Raw genomic sequence first — 23,103 nt, 5'->3', positions numbered from 1 at the left:
ACAGTAGACCGATTAAAGCTGTAACTCTGGATGTGACAGTAGACTGATTAAATCTGTAACTCTGGATGTGACAGTAGACCGATTAAAGCCTACTGTAACTCTGGATGTGACAGTAGACCGATTAAAGCTGTAACTCTGGATGTGACAGTAGACCGATTAAAGCTGTAATTCTGGATGTGACAGTAGACCAATTAAAGCCTACTGTAACTCTGGATGTGACAGTAGACCGTTTAAAGCTGTAACTCTGGATGTGACAGTTGACCGATTAAAGCTGTAACTCTGGATGTGACAGTAGACCGATTAAAGCCTACTGTAACTCTGGATGTGACAGTAGACCGATTAAAGCTGTAACTCTGGATGTGACAGTAGACTGATTAAAGCTGTAACTCTGGATGTGACAGTAGACCGATTAAAGCCTACTGTAACTCTAGATGTGACAGTAGACCGATTAAAGCTGTAACTCTGGATGTGACAGTAGACCGATTAAAGCTGTAATTCTGGATGTGACAGTAGACCAATTAAAGCCTACTGTAACTCTGGATGTGACAGTAGACCGATTAAAGCTGTAACTCTGGATGTGACAGTTGACCGATTAAAGCTGTAACTCTGGATGTGACAGTAGACCGATTAAAGCCTACTGTAACTCTGGATGTGACAGTAGACCGATTAAAGCCTACTGTAACTCTGGATGTGACAGTAGACCGATTAAAGCTGTAACTCTGGATGTGACAGTAGACCGATTAAAGCCTACTGTAACTCTGGATGTGACAGTAGACCGATTAAAGCCTACTGTAACTCTGGATGTGACAGTAGACCGATTAAAGCTGTAACTCTGGATGTGACAGCAACGGCTGTAGTAAACAGGGTTCAGCGTTCAGTCGCCTCATGTTGTTGATCATATGTCGGGGATCCCCTGAACAAAGCCTCCGCCTGGGGTGCAGCAGGTGGCCATCTGGGCCAATCAGCTCTTGAGTCAACAGGACCAGTTTTGGGGGTAAGAGGGAGGAACCCCCTGGACTGGAACTGATTACCATGTGAATTAGAGAATTGGGGTCTATGCCAAGTGGAGTTGTTTGATTAGTGCCAAGCTAGCAGCGTGACAACACAGGATGACAGTCTGCTCATCGGTAATGTTGATGTCAATAATCAGGACATATTACGCAACAGAACTATCAGATAGCACTGGGTTCTGTTCCAGTCGGGTTCAGGTCTGAGCAGCACCAGAGGAATGGTATAACTGGAAGTTATGTTCTGTAATGTACATTATACATACCCCAATACAGATCAATAAACTGGTACCATTTGGAAGGGTTGAAGACATTGGACTGAGGGGTATTGACAAGGGAGTTTTTTAACCTCCAATTGTAATGGTTGTTTTACAGTGGTTCAAGTGGTCCCTTTCATCATTCAGACTTAATGGGATTATGTGTTTGTTTCCCTCAGGCAGATTCAACCTCAAAATAACATCTACATTTAGACACAGAACAACAAATAACATCTACATTTAGACACAGAACAAAAAATAACATCTACATTTAGACACAGAACAACAAATATAATCTACATTTAGACACAGAACAACAAATAACATCTACATTTAGACACAGAACAACAAATAACATCTACATTTAGACACAGAACAAAAAATAACATCTACATTTAGACACAGAACAACAAATATAATCTACATTTTGACACAGAACAACAAATTGTCAGTCAGAGTTGAAGGAATGAGATGAGGAATTGAATGTTTACATTCTTATCGTTTCTACCTTCTTTCTGTAACGACGTAATTTACACTGAAACAGACTTTCAAAGGAGAATAAATAACATGATCCGTTACTAAAGAGACAGAGACAGTACAGAGACAGTACAGAGACAGCACAGAGACAGCACAGAGACAGCACAGAGACAGCACAGAGACAGCACAGAGACAGCACAGAGACAGCACAGAGACCGAATAGACAGTACAGAGACAGAATAGAGACGGCACAGAGACGGCACAGAGACAGCACAGAGACAGCACAGAGACAGCACAGAGACAGCACAGAGACAGCACAGAGACAGCACAGAGACAGCACAGAGACAGAATAGAGACGGCACAGAGACGGCACAGAGACGGCACAGAGACGGCACAGAGACGGCACAGAGACGGCACAGAGACGGCACAGAGACGGCACAGAGACAGCACAGAGACAGCACAGAGACAGCACAGAGACAGTACAGAGACAGTACAGAGACAGTACAGAGACAGCATAGAGACAGCATAGAGACAGAATAGAGACAGCAGTCCATGACAGTTAGTCACAGAGACAGAACAGAGACAGCACAGAATGATGCTACTCCATCACAATCTGTAGGAAAGTGTAACTCCTGCCTGGCAGCCTCAGCTTCCAGCCCCAGTTTCCAGTCCCAGCTTCCAGCTTCAGCTTCCAGCCCCAGCTTTTGTTGCAGCGGTATTTACCGTGGCATATTGATGCCTGATCGCTGACATCCCCTCAGAGTCGTGTTGTGTGACAAGGCTGTTGTTCCAGCCACCCCCAGCAGTCCTGGTCCTCTGTGTTCCAGTCAGGGTATTGGCAGCCTCTCCTTCCCCCTTAATCACTGCTTCTCCGGTGGCTGAGCCTCTCTGACGCTGGCCTCCTTAGAAGAGCTTGGCATTTATCAGAGAGATGTAATTTCTGTAATTCATTGAGGGTCTCCGGGGAGATGGAGTTGGCACAGGTTGTGCCTGGCCAGTTTTTTTCTCTATCCGGCCCGAAGCTTTGTAAAACACCAGGCTAGCTACCCTGAAGGGGGACTCGACGTGGACAAGGTCAGTCATTAGACATACATTTGATCTCAATGAGACGGAGCTGCAGAACTGAAGTTCAGTGAAATCAAACTATAACTGAAGCATCACTGAGAAGTGGTTCAATAGTCTGCACATTAATGCTTTAGTGATTTGGCACATTTACAGACATATAATAAATATTTGTTTTACTTAAAACGATCAGTAAATGAAAATAGTAAAAATAAAGAAAAACCCTTGAATGAGTTGATGTGTCCAACCTTGACTGGTACAGTTTATACAGTTGATGTCAGAAGTTTACATAAACCGTAGCGAAATACATGTAAACTCAGTTTCTCCATAATTCCTGACATTTAATCCTAGTAGAAATTCCCTGTCCTAGGTCAGTTAGGATCACCACTTTATTTTAAGATTGTGAAAAGTGAGAATAATGGTAGAGAGAATGATTTATTTCAGCTTTTATTTCTTTCATCACATTCCCAGTGGGTCAGAAGTTTACAAACACTCAATTAGTATTTGGTAGCGTTGCCTTTAAATTGTTTAACTTGGGTCAAACGTTTCAGGGATCCTTCCACAAGCTTCCCACAATAAGTTGGGTGAATTTTGGCCCATTCCTCCTGACAGAGCTGGTGTAACTGAGTCAGGTTTGTAGGCCTCCTTGCTTGAACACGCTTTTTCAGATCTGCCCACACATTTTCTATAGGATTGAGGTCAGGGCTTTGTGATGGCCACTCCAATACCTTGCCATTGTTGTCCTTAAGCCATTTTGCCACAACGTTGGAAGTATGCTTGGGGTCATTGAACATTTTGTTAACAAAACATTTGTGGAGTGGTTGAAAAATGAGTTTTAATGACTCCAACCTAAGTGTATGTAAACTTCCGACTTCCACCTTATATGGCTGTTATAAATACTGATATATATGACCGTGCTGGCAATTATAATAGGAATAAGAATAAGAAATGTTTTGAAATGAACACAATTTACATTCACATAATGATTTATGTTAATTTGTGCCTGATGTCTTTTATTTTAATTTGTCTAATGTGGTCGAGATGAGATGAAATCATTTGATTAGGAATGTTATGTAACTATGACTACCAAGTCAGTGCTCAGACAATGCTATTATGTAACTATGACTACCAAGTCAGTGCTCAGACAATGCTATTACTGCAGAAAGAAGGGGGAGGGGCTTCAGTATAGAGACTTTTTTTTTTCAATTTAAAGTTTTATTAAGTTTTCTTGTTTTTCAGTCAACCAACAAAACACATTCACAGATGTGACAGGCTTTAAAAAAAGAAAAAGTCAAAAAATAATAATACATTTAAAAAAATTCAAATTAAATTAAAATGAATGATAAAGTAAAAAAAAGCATTTATTTTTCTTAATCTATATATTTTCCTTGGTACATACATACATACACATACACACACATACATATATACACATACATACACACACACACACATATACATACATACATACATACATACATACATACATACATACATACATACATACATACATACATACATACATACATACATACATACATACATACATACATACATACATACATACATACATACATACATACATACATACATTTAAAAAAAATTATCTTTATTTAACGAGGCAAGTCAGTTAAGAACACATTCTTATTTTCAATGACGGCCTAGGAACAGTGGGTTAACTGCCTGTTCAGGGGCAGAACGACAGATTTGTACCTTGTCAGCTCGGGGGGTTTGAACTCGCAACCTTCCGGTTACTACATTACATTTAAGTCATTTAGCAGATGCTCTTATCCAGAGCGACTTACAAATTGGTGCATTCACCTTATGACACCTTACTAGTCCAACGCTCTAACCACTAGGCTACGCTGCCGCCCCAAATACATAGATACATACACACATACACATACACACACGTACTCAAAAACTAAATTAAAATAAAAACACACAAAAAAACATATAACACTTGCAGCACTATCAAGGTTCTTATCAGCTATTTCACTCATTCGCTGAGACGACGGGCCAATAATTCGTTTTTAGGTTTTACAGTACCTTACACAACATGCGCATTTCCCTAGTCACCCCGTTCACTCTGTCCAGTTTGAAATATAGTTGAATAGTGGAGACCAGAGTCTATCAAACTTGGGCTGTCTCTTGTGGACGTCATAAGGGAGCTTTTCAAGAGGAAGAAAGTCAACAATCTGGTCAATCCACATTTTAAACGTAGGAGGGGTATTAGAGGCCCACAATAGAAGAATACATTTCTTAGCAAAGTATGTAATAGTCATAAGCAAATTTTCTCTGTCAGGATCAAGAACAAAGTCCTGCTGAGCATTAAGAAGATAGATACACGGGGTCATATCAAACTGTACCTCTAGTATTTTCTGTGCAGCAGTATGTACAGATTGACAGAATCTGGCAATCTCTCTACAGCTCCAAAATACATGCATATAGATTCCACTTTCAGAGGTACATCTTTTACAGTTAGGAGACATGTCTGTTTTCATTCTATGGAGTCTCAAAGGAGTATAATAAAATTTGTACAAAAATTTGTAATTAGATTCTTTCATTTTTACACTGGTAGAGGAGCAGTATACCCTGTCGCAAACCTCCGCCCATAACTCATCACTGATAGTCAGACCAAGGTCCTTTTCCCAGATTATTTTCAAAGGAGTAAAGGAGGAGCTTCCTTTCTCAGAAAGGAGTCTATAGATGTCAGATATTTTGCCTTTAATTTAATGGATTGTGCTGTGACAAGAAGGGTTTCAAACTTCATTCAACTGAGTTCTAAACCTCTTGGAGGTAAATTAGGAAATTACATGTCTAATTTGAAGATATTAAAAAAAAAAATGGGATCTTGGCACATCGAATTCACTGCAGAGCTCTTGAAAGGATTTCAGTGTAGTGGTTTTCTGATGAAATAGGTCTGAAAAGGTCCTGATTCCTAGAGTATGCCAAAGATTAAAGTTGGCATCCCTCAGGGCTTTTGGCAAGTCTGGGTTGCCTACTATAGGCGAGTGAGAACATATTTGGGAGGAAATGCCCAGGTATTTCTTACAGTCCCTCCACGCTAGTAGGGTGCTGTAAATCACACTTGTTTTGGCTATGTTGCCCACTTCACTAAAGTTATTAATGAATATAATTGAGCTTAAGGGCAATGAACCACAGGATTGGGCTTCTATCTGAATCCACGTTGACTCTTGTCTGTTTGTGATCCATGTTAGCATGTTGCGGATTTGGGCAGACCAGTAGTACAATTGAAGGGAGGGAAGGGCAAGACCAACCTTGGACCCTTGATCCTAGCATTAGCATTCTTAAGCATTCTTAAGCATTTGTTAGCATTCGTTAGCATTCTTAAGCATTTGTTAGCATTCTTAAGCATTTGTTAGCATTCTTAAGCATTCGTTAGCATTCATTAGCATTCTTACAATTGAAGGGAGGGAAGGGCAAGACCACCCTTAGATTCAGGTTTTGAGAAAGTGGAAAACTTGATCCTAGGTTTTTTTATTGCCCCATATAAATTTGGTGATGCTTTGGTTAGTTGTTTTGAAGAAGGAAACTGGGAGATAGCATGGGAGCATCTGAAATAAGTAGTTCAGTCTAGGGAGGACGTTCATACGGATTACATTAATTCTTCCTACTAATTGGGAGGGAGATCCAGGTTTGGAGATCGTTCTTGATTCGATCCAGGAGTGGAAGATAATTTTCCTTAAGGCTATTCAGATCTGGTGTTATGAAGATCCCGAGGTATTGAAACCCCTGTGTTTTCCATTGGAAAGGACAAAGTGTCTTCATAGAGCTGGTGAGTGTAATATTGAAAGGACATAATGTCTTCATAGAGCTGGTGAGTGTAATATTGAAAGGACATAGTGTCTTCATAGAGCTGGTGAGTGTAATATTGAAAGGACATAGTGTCTTCATAGAGCTGGTGAGTGTAATATTGAAAGGACAAAGTGTCTTCATAGAGCTGGTGAGTGTAATATTGAAAGGACATAATGTCTTCATAGAGCTGGTGAGTGTAATATTGAAAGGACATAGTGTCTTCATAGAGCTGGTGAGTGTAATATTGAAAGGACATAGTGTCTTCATAGAGCTGGTGAGTGTAATATTGAGAGGGCAGACAGTGGATTTGTTCACATTGGTCTTATAACCTGAAATCTTGTGCTGCAGGCCGCCTGCAGAAACACCCATAATACTTGGATTGCTCCTTATCAGCTCTGCCAGAGGCTCCGCACCCAACAAGTAGAGTAGGGGGGACAGCGAGCACCCTTGTCTTGTGCCCCATTCCAGAGGGAATCTGTCAGAGTTCAGTCCATTAGTAGTCACCATGGCATTTGGATGAGAGTATAGTGATTTGATCCATTTAATAAAATTTGGGCCCATATTCAACTTTTCTAAGACTGAAAACAGAAAGCTCCACTCCATCCTGTCAAACGCCTTCTCAGCATCCAGTGAAGCCAGTAGGACAGGGGTCTTCTGTGCGTTTACTTGATCAATAATATCAAAAAGACGGGTATAGAGACTTTTTAAAGGCTTCAGTATAGAGACTTTTTAAAGGATTCAGTATAGACATTTTTAAAGGCTTCAGTATAGAGACTTTTTTAAAAGCTTCAGTATAGAGACTTTTTTTAAAGCTTCAGTATAGAGACTTTTTAAAAGGATTCCGTATAGAGACTTTTTAAAAGGCTTCAGTATAGAGACATTTTAAAAGGATTCCGTATAGAGACTTTTTAAAAGGCATCAGTATAGAGACTTTTTAAAAGGATTCCGTATAGAGACTTTTTTTAAAGCTTCAGTATAGAGACATTTAAAAAGGATTCAGTATAGAGACTTTTTTAAAGGATTCAGTATAGAGACCTTTTAAAGGGATTCAGTATAGAGACGTTTTTAAAAGCTTCAGTATAGAGACTTTTTAAAAAAAAAGGATTCAGTATAGAGACTTTTTAAAGGATTCAGTATAGAGACCTTTTAAAGGCTTCAGTATAGAGACTTTTTAAAGGCTTCAGTATAGAGACTTTTAAAGGGATTCAGTATAGAGACTTTTTTAAAGCTTCAGTATAGAGACTTTTTAAAAGCTTCAGTATAGAGACGTTATTAAAGGATTCAGTATAGAGACCTTTTAAAATGATTCAGTATAGAGACTTTTAAAAAGGATTCAGTATAGAGACTTTTTTAAAGCTTCAGTATAGAGACTTTTTTTTAAAGCTTCAGTATAGAGACTTTTTTTTAAAGATTCAGTATAGAGACTTTTTAAATGATTCAGTATAGAGACTTTTAAAAATGATTCAGTATAGAAACTTTTAAAAAGGATTCAGTATAGACTTTTTTTTAAAGGATTCAGTATAGAGACTTTAAAAAAAGGATTCAGTATAGAGACTTTAAAAAAAAGGATTCAGTCATTTTGCTAAAATGAAGCCAGTAGAAACCTGGAAGAAAAAAAACCCTCATCATATAAAATACAATCCTCTCTTCTTCTCTGTCTTCATACAATCCTCTCTTCTTCTTCTCTGTCTTCATACAATCCTCTCTTCTTCTTCTCTGTCTTCATACAATCCTCTCTTCTTCTCTCTGTCTTCAAACAATCCTCTCTTCTCTCTGTCTTCATACAATCCTCTCTTCTTCTTCTCTGTCTTCATACAATCCTCTCTTCTTCTCTCTGTCTTCATACAATCCTCTCTTCTTCTCTCTGTCTTCATACAATCCTCTCTTCTTCTCTCTGTCTTCATACAATCCTCTCTTCTTCTCTCTGTCTTCATACAATCCTCTCTTCTTCTCTCTGTCTTCATACAATCCTCTCTTCTTCATATTGTTTTCTGAACCACATCATATAAAATACAATCCTCTCTTCTTCTCTCTGTCTTCATATTATTTTCTGAACCACATCATATAAAATACAATCCTCTCTTCTTCTTCTCTGTCTTCATATTATTTTCTGAACCACATCATATAAAATACAATCCTCTCTTCTTCTTCTCTGTCTTCATATTATTTTCTGAACCACATCATAAAAAATACAATCCTCTCTTCTTCTCTGTCTTCATACAATCCTCTCTTCTTCTCTCTGTCTTCATACAATCCTCTCTTCTTCTCTCTGTCTTCATATTGTTTTCCTGTCCTCTGGGTTTTCTGAACCACATCGAACATTTAGTTTGAGGAAACGCCTGTTGGTGGTTTATAAGCTAATAGCTGCTTTAAATAGATGCAATTAGTAAGAAGCATGAGATATTTAATCAATCTGCACCAATTAGAGTCTCATCAAGTACTGTCCAAGAGGCAGCACGCTATCCTCTTTATACACACACACACACACACACACACACACACACACACACACACACACACACACACACACACACACACACACACACACACACACACACACACACACACACACACACACACACACACACACACACACACACACACACACACACACACACACACACACACACACGAGAGAGACCGATGTGTGCCCCTGTGGAACGGTGTACTGTGAAGTTAAATCAGGAGGGGAGAACAGCTAAACCTGTTATTGCAGTTTAACTCAGAAGGTTTAATGAAGACCGAGCCCATCTCTAGCCTCCATAGTTTATGCACTAGGCTGGCAGAACGTGTGTGATTAAAGAAGAGGCTTTTCCATACCATAAAAACATTACACTTGACTTATTTAGGAGACAGGTGGTAAGTGGGGATGTCTGTCCACTCAGTAGACAGACCAAACCAAGACTTTAGGAGACAGGTGGTAAGTGGGGATGTCAGTCCACTCAGTAGACAGACCAAACCAAGACTTTAGGAGACAGGTGGTAAGTGGGGATGTCTGTCCACTCAGTAGACAGACCAAACCAAGACTAGAAGTACATTTCCTGAAGCCTTCTGTAACTCTGATCACAAGCTTTGTGTCTATAGGAAAACTACTGCAAAATAACCTTCTAATCTTAAACTTTAATTTTAATATTCAATATGTATTTTGTCATGTGACAAGGAACCACCATTTGGAGGTATTTCACAGTTTTATCCAACTTCTTACACACAAAATATTTTCATGTCACATGATTATTGAAATCTCTCAATCAAAGTGCAAAACGACACACCGAATTTCCCAAAACCATAATCTATTTCTCAGCCTTGGACTCAGTTGTCAATTGCATAAAACACACTTTTTTTCAAAACACTACACACAATTCTCTACCTAAAACACAAACATCTAACAGGAAGTGACTTGCTTTCCTTTTCCAAACACAACCAATCAAAATGCTACATTTATTCACCAGGTCACACACTTCTCACATGTGCAAACACTAATAACTGATCACTAACCAATCACTGCTTTACTGTAGTATATATATATATATATATATATATATATATATATATATATATATATATACTATAAATAGGTCAAAGGTCAGATTACCTGTTTTTGAACAATGGACAGAGAGCAAGAGGAGGGAGAGGAAGACGAGGACGAGGGTGAAGAAGAGAAGGAAGGAAAGCCATCTCTGATGAGATTAGGGCAACACTTGTTGATCATGGTTTGACCATGAGAGAGGCTGGACTGAGAGTCCAGAATAATAATAAGGCAGAACAGTTTAAACTGGAGCAGCAGCACGGCCAGGTGGACTGGGGACAGCAAGGAGTCAACCACGGTTTGACCATGAGAGAAGCTGGACTGAGAGTCCAGCCCAACTTGAGTCGATTTACAGCGGCGTCCATAATTCGAAACCTTCAGAAATGAGAACAGGTATGCAACTATCTAATGACTATTTTAGCATTACGGTAATGTACTGTAAAATACGTATGACTGCATAGTATTGCATAAACATTTGTAACTCTAAGCCATCCATTTACTGCCCTGCATGGAATGAATGAGGTTGGTAACTCTAAGCCATCCATTTACTGCACTGCATTGAATGAGGTTGGTAACTCTAAGCCATCCATTTACTGCACTGCATTGAATGAGGTTGGTAACTCTAAGCCATCCATTTACTGCACTGCATTGAATGAGGTTGGTTATCATGCTGTACTACATATTGTTGTACATTGTTTACAGTTCCTATGCTGAACACATACTGTGTTTGAATTCTGTACAGAGTGGAAAGGCAAAGACATCATGGAGGACGAGGACGCTTGTTTACAGATGTACAAGAGACTGCAATTATAAATATGGTTTTGGCCAACAAGGCAATTAGGATTCCAGGGATAAGAGAGCATATCTTGAATAACGACACCATATTTAACAACATCAATGCTGTCAGCCTGTCGACCACACAACACATCCTCCAACGGCACCGAGTGACGATGAAACAACTTTACAAGGTGCCTTTTGAGAGAAACTCTGACAGAGTCAAGAATATGCGACATGACTTTGTAGAGGTATGTATGCAACACTACTTCCAGTACTTCAGACCATATTTACTCATCTGTATATCCTTGTGTCTGTTACAGAGAGTATTGGAGCTGGATGCCCATGTGATTCGCCATGAATGTATTTATGTGGATGAAGTTGGCTTCCACCTCACCAAAACCAGGCGCCGCGGAAGAAATGTAATAGGACAGAGGGCCTTTACCAATGTCCCTGGACAGCGTGGGGGTAATATAACTATGTGTGCTGCCATCACTCAGAACGGGGTCCTCCATCACAATGCCACACTGGGTCTGTACAACACACCGGCCATATGCTCACTATTCTGGATGCAATTTACACAGTGCTTGTCCCTGATCCAGATCAAGAGCCTGCTAGATGTGTGGTTTTATGGGACAATGGTAGTTTTCACCTGACTGTTCTGGTCCAAAACTGGTTTGCCACCCATCCACAATTTCTCCTTCTGTTCACCTGATTTAGAATTCCTCACAATCAAATGTAGACCGCATTATCTTCCAAGAGAATTCTCTTCGATTATAATCACAGCCGTATATATCCCCCCCCCAAGCAGACACATCGATGGCTCTGAACGAACTTTATTTAACTCTTTGCAAACTGGAAAACATTTATCCGGAGGCTGCATTCATTGTAGCTGGGGATTTTAACAAAGCCAATCTGAAAACAAGACTCCCTAAATTTTATCAGCATATCGATTGCGCAACCAGGGGTGGTAAAACCTTGGATCATTGTTACTCTAACTTCCGCGACGCATATAAGGCCCTGCCCCGCCCCCCCTTTCGGAAAAGCTGACCACGACTCCATTTTGCTGATCCCTGCCTACAGGCAGAAATTAAAACAAGAGGCTCCCACGCTGAGGTCTGTCCAACGCTGGTCAGACCAAGCTGACTCTACACTCCAAGACTGCTTCCATCACGCGGACTGGGACATGTTTCGTATTGCGTCAGATGGGAATATTGACGAATACGCTGATTCGGTGTGCGAGTTCATTAGAACGTGCGTCGAAGATGTCGTTCCCATAGCAACGATAAAAACATTCCCTAACCAGAAACCGTGGATTGATGGCAGCATTCGCGTGAAACTGAAAGCGCGAACCACTGCTTTTAATCAGGGCAAGGTGTCTGGCAACATGACTGAATACAAACAGTGCAGCTATTCCCTCCGTAAGGCTATTAAACAAGCTAAGCGTCAGTACAGAGACAAAGTGGAATCTCAATTCAATGGCTCAGACACAAGAGGCATGTGGCAGGGTCTACAGTCAATCACGGACTACAAGATGAAATCCAGCCCAGTCACGGACCAGGATGTCTTGCTCCCAGGCAGACTAAATAACTTTTGCCCGCTTTGAGGACAATACAGTGCCACTGACACGGCCTGCAACGGAAACATGCGGTCTCTCCTTCACTGCAGCCGAGGTGAGTAAGACATTTAAACGTGTTAACCTCGCAAGGCTGCAGGCCCAGACGGCATCCCCAGCCGCGCCCTCAGAGCATGCGCAGACCAGCTGGCCGGTGTGTTTACGGACATATTCAATCAATCCCTATACCAGTCTGCTGTTCCCACATGCTTCAAGAGGGCCACCATTGTTCCTGTTCCCAAGAAAGCTAAGGTAACTGAGCTAAACGACTACCGCCCCGTAGCACTCACTTCCGTCATCATGAAGTGCTTTGAGAGACTAGTCAAGGACCATATCACCTCCACCCTACCTGACACCCTAGACCCACTCCAATTTGCTTACCGCCCAAATAGGTCCACAGACGATGCAATCTCAACCACACTGCACACTGCCCTAACCCACCTGGACAAGAGGAATACCTATGTGAGAATGCTGTTCATCGACTACAGCTCGGCATTCAACACCATAGTACCCTCCAAGCTCGTCATCAAGCTCGAGACCCTGGGTCTCGACCCCGCCCTGTGCAACTGGGTACTGGACTTCCTGACGGGCCGCCCCAGGTGGTGAGGGTAGGCAACAACATCTCCTCCCCGCTGATCCTCAACACGGGGGCCCCACAAGGGTGCGTTCTGAGCCCTCTCCTGTACTCCCTGTTCACCCACGACTGCGTGGCCACGCACGCCTCCAACTCAATCATCAAGTTTGCGGACGACACAACAGTGGTAGGCTTGATTACCAACAACGACGAGACGGCCTACAGGGAGGAGGTGAGGGCCCTCAGAGTGTGGTGTCAGGAAAATAACCTCACACTCAACGTCAACAAAACTAAGGAGATGATTGTGGACTTCAGGAAACAGCAGAGGGAACACCCCTATCCACATCGATGGAACAGTAGTGGAGAGGGTAGCTAGTTTTAAGTTCCTCGGCATACACATCACAGACAAACTGAATTGATCCACTCGCACTGACAGCGTCGTGAAGAAGGCGCAGCAGCGCCTATTCAACCTCAGGAGGCTGAAGAAATTCGGCTTGTCACCAAAAGCACTCACAAACTTCTACAGATGCACAATCGAGAGCATCCTGGCGGGCTGTATCACCGCCTGGTACGGCAACTGCTCCGCCCTCAACCGTAAGGCTCTCCAGAGGGTAGTGAGGACTGCACAACGCATCACCGGGGGCAAACTACCTGCCCTCCAGGACACCTACACCACCCGTTGTTACAGGAAGGCCATAAAGATCATCAAGGACATCAACCACCCGAACCACTGCCTGTTCACCCCGCTATCATCCAGAAGGCGAGGTCAGTACAGGTGCATCAAAGCTGGGACCGAGAGACTGAAAAACAGCTTCTATCTCAAGGCCATCAGACTGTTAAACAGCCACCACTAACACTGAGTGGCTGCTGCCAACACACTGTCATTGACACTGACCCAACTCCAGCCATTTTAATAATGGGAATTGATGGGAAATGATGTAAATATATCACTAGCCACTTTAAACAATGCTACCTTATATAATGTTACTTACCCTACATTATTCATCTCATATGCATATGTATATACTGTACTCTACATCATCGACTGCATCCTTATGTAACACATGTATCACTAGCCACTTTAACTATGCCACTTTGTTTACTTTGTCTACACACTCATCTCATATGTATATACTGTACTCGATACCATCTACTGTATGCTGCTCTGTACCATCACTCATTCATATATCCTTATGTACATGTTCCTTATCCCCTTACACTGTGTATAAGACAGTAGTTTTGGAATTGTTAGTTAGATTACTTGTTGGTTATCACTGCATTGTCGGAACTAGAAGCACAAGCATTTCGCTACACTCGCATTAACATCTGCTAACCATGTGTATGTGACAAATAAAATTTTATTTGATTTGATTTAGTGTTGTACCTTACCCCCATATTCACCTTTTCTAAATCCCATAGAGGAATTCTTCTCAGCCCGGCGCTGGAAAGTGTATGATCGCCAACCTTATGCCCGCATGCCGCTTCTCCAGGCAATGGAGGACGCATGTGTGGACTCAGAGGTTGCCTCTGTCCAAGATTGGACACGCCATGCTAGGAGATACTTCCCTCCATGTGGGGACATAGAGGTTGGATACGTCATGCTAGGAGATACTTCCCTCCATGTGGGGACATAGAGGTTGGATACGTCATGCTAGGAGATACTTCCCTCCATGTGGGGACATAGAGGTTGGATACGTCATGCTAGGAGATACTTCCCTCCATGTGGGGACATAGAGGTTGCCTCTGTCCAAGGTTGGATACGCCATGCTAGGAGATACTTCCCTCCATGTGGGGACATAGAGGTTGGATACGCCATGCTAGGAGATACTTCCCTCCATGTGGGGACATAGAGGTTGCCTCTGTCCAAGGTTGGATACGCCATGCTAGGAGATACTTCCCTCCATGTGTGGACACAGAGGTTGCCTCTGTCCAAGATTGGACACGCCATGCTAGGAGATACTTCCCTCCATGTGGGGACATAGAGGTTGGATACGTCATGCTAGGAGATACTTCCCTCCATGTGGGGACATAGAGGTTGGATACGTCATGCTAGGAGATACTTCCCTCCATGTGGGGACATAGAGGTTGGATACGTCATGCTAGGAGATACTTCCCTCCATGTGGGGACATAGAGGTTGCCTCTGTCCAAGGTTGGATACGCCATGCTAGGAGATACTTCCCTCCATGTGGGGACATAGAGGGGAATCACCCACCTGGTGTCCCCGGTCTAAATCAGTCCCTGATTAGAGGGGAATCACCCACATGGTGTCACCGGTCTAAACCAGTCCCTGATTAGAGGGGAATCACCCACATGGTGTCACCGGTCTAAACCAGTCCCTGATTAGAGGGGACTCACCCACCTGGTGTCCCCGGTCTAAACCAGTCCCTGATTAGAGGGGACTCACCCAACTGGTGTCCCAGGTCTAAACCAGTCCCTGATTAGAGGGGACTCACCCACCTGGTGTCCCAGGTCTAAACCAGTCCCTGATTAGAGAGGAATCACCCACCTGGTGTCCCAGGTCTAAACCAGTCCCTGATTAGAGGGGAATCACCCACCTGGTGTCCCAGGTCTAAACCAGTCCCTGATTAGAGGGGACTCACCCACCTGGTGTCCCAGGTCTAAACCAGTCCCTGATTAGAGGGGAATCACCCACCTGGTGTCCCCGGTCTAAACCAGTCCCTGATTAGAAGGGACTCACCCACCTGGTGTCCCCGGTCTAAACCAGTCCCTGATTATAAGGGACTCACCCACCTGGTGTCCCAGGTCTAAACCAGTCCCTGATTAGAGGGGAATCACCCACCTGGTGTCCCCGGTCTAAACCAGTCCCTGATTAGAAGGGACTCACCCACCTGGTGTCCCAGGTCTAAACCAGTCCCTGATTAGAGGGGAATCACCCACCAGGTCTAAATTTTAGATAAGCATGCTCCGTTCAAAAAATGCAGAACCAAGAACAGATACAGGCCTTGGTTCACTCCAGACCTGACCGCCCTCGACCAGCACAAAAACATCCTGTGGCGGACTGCAATAGCATCGAATAGCCCCCGTGATATGCAACTGTTCAGGGAAGTCAGGAACCAATACACTCAGTCAGTCAGGAAAGCTAAGGCCAGCTTCTTCATGCAGAAGTTTGCATCCTGCAGCTCCAACTCCAAAAAGTTCTGGGACACTGTGAAGTCCATGGAGAACAAGAGCACCTCCTCCCAGCTGCCCACTGCACTGAGGCTAGGTAACACGGTCTCCACCGATAAATCCATGATTATCGAAAACTTCAATAAGCACTTCTCAACGGCTGGCCATGCCTTCCGCCTGGCTACTCCAACCTCGGCCAACAGCTCCGGCCCCCCCGCAGCTCCTCGCCCAAGCCTCTCCAGGTTCTCCTTTACCCAAATCCAGATAGCAGATGTTCTGAAAGAGCTGCAAAACCTGGACCCGTACAAATCAGCTGGGCTTGACAATCTGGACCCTCTATTTCTGAAACTATCTGCCGCCATTGTCGCAACCCCTATTACCAGCCTGTTCAACTTCTCTTTCATATCGTCTGAGATCCCCAAGGATTGGAAAGCTGCCACAGTCATCCCCCTCTTCAAAGGGGGAGACACCCTGGACCCAAACTGTTATAGACCTATATCCATCCTGCCCTGCCTATCTAAGGTCTTCGAAAGCCAAGTCAACAAACAGGTCACTGACCATCTCGAATCCCACCGTACCTTCTCCGCTGTGCAATCTGGTTTCCGAGCCGGTCACGGGTGCACCTCAGCCACACTCAAGGTACTAAACGATATCATAACCGCCATCGATAAAAGACAGTACTGTGCAGCCGTCTTCATCCACCTCGCCAATGCTTTCGACTCTGTCAATCAGCATATTCTTATCGGCAGACTCAATAGCCTCGGTTTTTCGGATGACTGCCTTGCCTGGTTCACCAATTACTTTGCAGACAGAGTTCAGTGTGTCAAATCGGAGGGCATGCTGTCCGGTCCTCTGGCAGTCTCTATGGGGGTGCCACAGGGTTCAATTCTCGGGCCGACTCTTTTCTATGTATATATCAATGATGTTGCTCTTGCTGCGGGCGATTCCCTGATCCACCTCTACGCAGACGACACCATTCTATATACTTTCGGCCCGTCATTGGACACTGTGCTATCTAACCTCCAAACGAGCTTCAATGCCATACAGCACTCCTTCCGTGGCCTCCAACTGCTCTTAAACGCGAGTAAAACCAAATGCATGCTTTTCAACCGATCGCTGCCTGTACCCGCATGCCCGACTAGCATCACCACCCTGGATGGTTCCGACCTTGAATATGTGGACATCTATAAGTACCTAGGTGTCTGGCTAGACTGCAAACTCTCCTTCCAGACTCACATCAAACATCTCCAATCGAAAATCAAATCAAGAGTCGGCTTTCTATTCCGCAACAAAGCCTCCTTCAATCACGCCGCCAAGCTTACCCTAGTAAAACTGACTATCCTACCGATCCTCGACTTCGGCGATGTCATCTACAAAATGGCTTCCAACACTCTACTCAGCAAACTGGATGCAGTCTATCACAGTGCCATCCGTTTTGTCACTAAAGCACCTTATACCACCCACCACTGCGACTTGTATGCTCTAGTCGGCTGGCCCTCACTACATATTCGTCGCCAGACCCACTGGCTCCAGGTCATCTACAAGTCCATGCTAGGTAAAGCTCCGCCTTATCTCAGCTCACTGGTCACGATGGCAACACCCATCCGTAGCACGCGCTCCAGCTGGTGTATCTCACTGATCATCCCGAAAGCCAACACCTCATTTGGCCGCCTTTCGTTCCAGTACTCTGCTGCCTGTGACTGGAACGAACTGCAAAAATCGCTGAAGTTGGAGACTTTTATCTCCCTCACCAACTTCAAACATCAGCTATCCGAGCAGCTAACCGATCGCTGCAGCTGTACATAGTCTATTGGTAAATAGCCCACCCATTTTCACCTACCTCATCCCCATACTGTTTTTACACTGTTTTTTATTTATTTACTTTTCTGCTCTTTTGCACACCAATATCTCTACCTGTACATGACCATCTGATCATTTATCACTCCAGTGTTAATCTGCTAAATTGTATTATTCGCCTACCTCCTCATGCCTTTTGCACACATTGTATATAGACTGCCCATTTTTTTCTACTGTGTTATTGACTTGTTAATTGTTTACTCCATGTGTAACTCTGTGTTGTCTGTTCACACTGCTATGCTTTATCTTGGCCAGGTCGCAGTTGCAAATGAGAACTTGTTCTCAACTAGCCTACCTGGTAAAATAAAGGTGAAATAAAATTTTAAAAAATCAGTCCCTGATTAGAGGGGACTCACCCACCTGGTGTCCCCGGTCTAAATCAGTCCCTGATTAGAAGGGACTCACCCACCTGGTGTCCCAGGTCTAAACCAGTCCCTGATTAGAAGGGACTCACCCACATGGTGTCCCAGGTCTAAACCAGTCCCTGATTAGAGGGGACTCACCCACCTGGTGTCCCCGGTCTAAACCAGTCCCTGATTAGAAGGGAATCACCCACCTGGTGTTCCAGGTCTAAATCAGTCCCTGATTAGAAGGGACTCACCCACCTGGTGTCCCAGGTCTAAACCAGTCCCTGATTAGAAGGGAATCACCCACCTGGTGTCCCACCTGGTAGAGGACTGTAACTCTGTTTCCTATTTCCTGAGGTAGAGGACTGTAACTCTGTTTCCTGTTTCCTGAGGTAGAGGACTGTAACTCTGTTTCCTGTTTCCTGAGGTAGAGGACTGTAACTCTGTTTCCTGTTTCCTGTTTCCTGAGGTAGAGGACTGTAACTCTGTTTCCTGTTTCCTGTTTCCTGAGGTAGAGGACTGTAACTCTGTTTCCTGTCATCTCTAATAACTGTAGTCATAACGATGTGGTCCTCTTCCTGAGGTAGAGGACTGTAACTCTGTTTCCTGTTTCACGATGTAGAGGACTGTAACTCTGTTTCGTGTTTCCTGTTTCCTGAGGTAGAGGACTGTAACCCTGTTTCCTGTCATCTCTAATAACTGTTGTCTTAACGATGTGGTCCTCTTCCTGAGGTAGAGGACCGTAACCCTGTTTCCTGTGATCTCTGTGCGTGTGAAGGTGTCCGTCAGGCTATTAGACCCTGAGCCATCACAACAACAGACATGACACACCATAACAACAGGGCTGTCCAGGTCACAAGGGTCATGTTCACTATGTACACAGACTGGAAACACACAGCCAGCTGACTGCTTCCCTGTCCTTAAAGGGCCAGTCAATCAGGGTGTCTGGAAAACCTCCTGGACTCACCTAGTCTCTCTGCTCACATATATTAACTACAAAACCCTGTCCCTAGTCTCTCTGCTCACGTAGAGTCACACCTACATTAACGACAAAACCCTGTTCCTAGTCTCTCTGCTCACGTAGAGTCACACCTACATTAACGACAAAACCCTGTCCCTAGTCTCTCTGCTCACCTACATTAATTACAAAACCCTGTCCCGAGTCTCTCTGCTCATCTACATTAACTACAAAACCCTGTCCCTAGTCTCTCTGCTCACCTACATTAACTACAAAACCCTGTCCCTAGTCTCTCTGCTCACCTACATTAACTACAAAACCCTGTCCCGAGTCTCTCTGCTCACCTACATTAACTACAAAACCCTGTCCCTAGTCTCTCTGCTCACCTACATTAACTACAAAACCCTGTCCCTAGTCTCTCTGCTCACCTACATTAACTACAAAACCCTGTCCCTAGTCTCTCTGCTCACCTACATTAACTACAAAACCCTGTCCCTAGTCTCTCTGCTCACCTACATTAACTACAAAACCCTGTCCCTAGTCTCTCTGCTCACCTACATTAACTACAAAACCCTGTCCCTAGTCTCTCTGCTCACCTACATTAACTACAAAACCCTGTCCCTAGTCTCTCTGCTCACCTACATTAACTACAAAACCCTGTCCCTAGTCTCTCTGCTCACGTAGAGTCACACCTACATTAACTACAAAACCCTGTCCCTAGTCTCTCTGCTCACCTACATTAACTACAAAACCCTGTCCCTAGGTCTCTCTGCTCACCTACATTAACTACAAAACCCTGTCCCTAGGTCTCTCTCTCAGTTATCTTAAACCCTGTCCCTAGGTCTCTCTCTCAGTTATCTTAAACCCTGTCCCCAGGTCTCTCTCTCAGTTATCTTAAACCCTGTCCCCAGGTCTCTCTCTCAGTTATCTTAAACCCTGTCCCCAGGTCTCTCTCTTAGTTATCTTAAACCCTGTCCCTAGGCCTCTCTCTCAGTTATCTTAAACCCTGTCCCTAGGTCTCTCAGGTATCTTAAACCCTGTCCCTAGGTCTCTCTCTCTTATCTTAAACCCTGTCCCTAGGTCTCTCTCTTAGTTATCTTAAACCCTGTCCCTAGGTCTCTCTCTCAGTTATCTTAAACCCTGTCCCTAGGTCTCTCTCTTAAACCATGCATATCAGGTTGTCAGAAGTATATTTCTTATCATTCAGCATACACTGTCCTCATCACTGTAAATATCAATAGCTCAGCCTTTCACAGCAGACAAGCAGTAATCTAGAATAGATCAATCGATAAAAGGGAATAATTACAGAACAGAACCGTATGTGGATTAGAGATCAATTCAGAAGACCTACATCAGTCACATCAGCACTATGACAACTACTGATGACTGACCAGGACCCTCTCGACAACCCATGAAGTGTAACCCCCTTAACTAGAGACGACCCATGAATTGTGACCCCTTTAACTAGAGACAACCCATGAAGTGTGACCCCTTTAACTAGAGACGACCCATGAAGTGTAACCCCCTTAACTAGAGACGACCCATGAAGTGTGACTGGAAACCCTTTATCTAGAGACGACCCATGAAGTGTGACTGGAAACCCTTTAACTAGAGACGACCCATGAAGTGTGACCCCTTTAACTAGAGACGACCCATGAAGTGTGACTGGAAACCCTTTAACTAGAGACGACCCATGAAGTGTGACCCCTTTAACTAGAGACGACCCATGAAGTGTGACCCCTTTAACTAGAGACGACCCATGAATTGTGACCCCTTTAACTAGAGACGACCCATGAAGTGTGACCCCTTTAACTAGAGACGACCCATGAAGTGTGACTGGAAACCCTTTAACTAGAGACGACCCATGAATTGTGACCCCTTTAACTAGAGACGACCCATGAAGTGTGACTGGAAACCATTTTACTAGAGACCACTCATGAAGTGTGACTGGAAACCATTTTACTAGAGACAACCCGTGAAGTGTGACTGGAAACCCTTTTACTAGAGACGACCCGTGAAGTGTGACTGGAAACCATTTTACTAGAGACAACCCGTGAAGTGTGACTGGAAACCTTTTTACTAGCGACAACCCATGAATTGTGACCCCTTTAACTAGAGACGACCCATGAAGTGTCCTCAGAACAATCTGATGCAGTGATTGGAGGTTAGTTTTGCTCCTTGTGGTCCTCAGAACAATCTGATGCAGTGATTGGAGGTTAGTTGTGGTCCTCAGAACAATCTGATGCAGTGATTGGAGGTTAGTTGTGGTCCTCAGAACAATCTGATGCAGTGATTGGAGGTTAGTTGTGGTCCTCAGAACAATCTGATGCAGTGATTGGAGGTTAGTTGTGGTCCTCAGAACAATCTGATGCAGTGATTGGAGGTTAGTTTCTCCAGTTGTATTGTTCTTCAACAGTTACAGTCCAATGGTACCAAATCATCAACAATCCTATCAGACTTCTAAACACTGGTTTTCCATTGGTTAAAACTGCCCAAAATGTCAACATTTCAAAAGGTTCCTAAATTAAGTCAATACAAAGAAAGAAACAATGGAAGGGATTATAAAAATTTGGCTTCACCAAATGACATACAAACAGTTTTAGTACATTTTAAACTGCTCTTCCAGCTATTACTGGAGCCTTTACATGCTGTGTGCTTTAAAACTATAACGTTAAACTAGAACAATACGCTGAAATATAACTCTGCAAAATGAACTGCTGTGGAGAGTTTATTAACAAAACATGTTGAAGCATTAATATTTAATCAAAAAACACATTATTTACATGTCAAAAGGTTTTAATAAAAATATCTTATAATTACAATAGTCTTTCTGAGGATAATAGATATTTTGTTCCACCTCGAGCATCTGATTCTACATAGACAATCTGAATTGTCTCCAGCCATTTGTTCCTCTTTACAATATGAAACATTTCAGGGCTAAACCTTGTCCGACACAAATCGTCTATTTTAAAAACCTTGTCCGACACAAATCATCCATTTTAAAAACCTTGTCCGACACAAATCATCTATTTTAAACAATAGATGGTAAAACATGTACAATTATATTCCTGTTTAGTAAAGTTCCACACTGTAGGTTTAGTTATTTTTATTTTATAAACCGGTATTTGTCACATTTAATAAACTGGTACTTGTCGTTCAACAAGCTCTAGTTTCTAGCAAGGCCTCACAACAACAAGGGATTCTTCATTCACCCTTTCAGGTTGTAATTGTACTTGACATATACAGTTAAGTTATGGGTCAGTTGAACGTAGCTTTAGTTTGTTTCTAATAAACGTGTTATAAATAGGTTTTTATTTGCCAGTCGTAGGTCCTCCAGCAGGGGGAGGGGGGATCCCCCTGTGTGATAAAGCTTCGTGTGGCTGGCTGAGATTCCCTGGCTGGAGGCTGAGGCTGTGCTGGCTGTGGACTGGAGCAGCTCTGCTCTCAGCTCTGCTCTGCACACCTGTGGACAGAATGAATAGATGGGGTGTGTGAACGGTCTGCTCCAGACTGACTGGCGAAGTCAACACAACACAGGGCTTCATCAACAAGCCAAAACAAACGGACCGGCTCAGACAACTGACTTCCAGTATACCACAAACACAGCTGCCTGTCAGCCTGCCTGTCAGCCTGCCTGTCAGCCTGCCTGTCAGCCTGCCTGTCAGCCTGCCTGTCTGTCTGCCTGTCTGTCTGTCTGTCT

At 43.5% G+C, this 23,103-nt stretch overlaps 1 protein-coding gene across 1 annotated transcript in view; it reads right to left on the bottom strand.

Annotated features, from left to right (window-relative positions):
• Nucleotides 1-22,118: 22,118 nt before the first annotated feature.
• Nucleotides 22,119-23,103, bottom strand: part of LOC124017982 (DNA-binding protein inhibitor ID-4-like) — a 10,766-nt gene continuing 9,781 nt past the window's right edge. The window contains exon 3 of the mRNA XM_046333230.1: nucleotides 22,119-22,866. The gene's annotated coding sequence lies outside the window, so the exon portion shown is untranslated. The remainder of the gene's footprint in view (nucleotides 22,867-23,103) is intronic.

Source organism: Oncorhynchus gorbuscha, unplaced genomic scaffold (assembly GCF_021184085.1).
Source record: "Oncorhynchus gorbuscha isolate QuinsamMale2020 ecotype Even-year unplaced genomic scaffold, OgorEven_v1.0 Un_scaffold_360, whole genome shotgun sequence".
NCBI classification, from domain to species: domain Eukaryota; kingdom Metazoa; phylum Chordata; class Actinopteri; order Salmoniformes; family Salmonidae; genus Oncorhynchus; species Oncorhynchus gorbuscha.
This window is presented reverse-complemented; position numbering and strand designations above follow the sequence as displayed.